The sequence below is a fragment of the Neomonachus schauinslandi genome, chromosome 7 (assembly GCF_002201575.2).
Source record: "Neomonachus schauinslandi chromosome 7, ASM220157v2, whole genome shotgun sequence".
NCBI lineage: Eukaryota > Metazoa > Chordata > Mammalia > Carnivora > Phocidae > Neomonachus > Neomonachus schauinslandi.
Genome location: NC_058409.1, coordinates 69,264,496 through 69,265,848, shown reverse-complemented (window position 1 = coordinate 69,265,848; position 1,353 = coordinate 69,264,496).

Below are 1,353 nucleotides of genomic sequence, written 5' to 3'. Positions count from 1 at the left end.
TAGGGTATGTGTAGAAAGTTATCTCCTATACCTTTTCCCTACCCCCTAAATTGTTAAAAGTGATATTTTTCTGTTTAGAGAGAACAGAGAACAGAAATAACCCTGTTTTATCACGCCCATCTGGAGAGATGAACATGCCTGCAATCATTGGGAGAAAGGTCAGTTCTTATGCTCTTACTGCAGACCTTTCCCAAAGAGCTTGTTTTAAAGGTGCCGAATCAATTAGTCTCCCTTGGCATGAGATTAAGGCCAGGAAGAACACAGTTGAAGAAGAAGTATGTTGAAAATGGTCTTTAGAATGATACTTTGAAGAAGAGGACGGAGAGAGGCACAGAAATGCCTGCCCAGTGTTTCATGATTATTAAGAAGTCAAAATGAAAACCCAAACAAACAAAAGACTCTGCCTATGTCAGAAATCCCTCCTCACAAGACTGAACTCAGTCTGTATTGTGGCTGCCCAGTTGTGAAAAGTTCTGCCTTTGTTAAAATGAAAACAAGGATGGAAAGGCCAAATTGGGAGCTGGGCTTCTGCTGGACTGCCTGCTTTTAGCCTGCCCATGGAGTTGAACCACAGATCCGTAGGCTTCCATATTCACTATCACTCTAGTAGGCATTTTTTCTTTGTCACCTTTGGGTCAAAACGCCCAGAGATAAGTGCTTTACCTTAGAAAGCGGTTTAGTTTCCTATCACAAATCAGCCATTCAAAGCATGTGTTTTGGAACGAGAGATAAGGGCAGCAGTTCCTCATTCTGCTTGGGCCTCTAGTTAGAGGGCCCCGAGTAGCCACGGGAGGATGGCAGGAGAGCAAGTGCTGACCTTTGGATGCAAATCCAAGCCTTTTATCGGAGGAAAAGTGACAATCATTCCTAGCACACTAGAGAAGCCAAGGCCAAATATTTACTTTTTGTAAAAATCAAACCTTAGCTATCTAAATGCATTTATGCAAAAGAAGGAAAGAACTGGAGACTTTTATACTGCAGAGTACTTCTTTATTTTAAATGCTGGACTAGAATGAAGAATAACTGTGTGGTTCTTTTTCCTGGGGGAAAATGGGTTGGGTTTGGATGAAAAGTTGGAATTCTGAAATGACTTTGAAGCTTGTTAAAGTTCCCTGACAATACAATCTACTAAACCATATAATAATTTCTGGTAATAGTTACCTGTCAGGGCACCAATTTCTTTTACTGCAGGATTAGCCCATCAGAGTAGACCTGAGTTGGACATTACTGATTAAAGTCTGCTCAAATATGTTTAATTCTTTAATGTCACTTTCTTAACGGCCTATAAAATAAATTAGTGAAAAAGTATTGACTCACAAAGCCAGCAGATCTGTTGGTAACTATGGTCATATT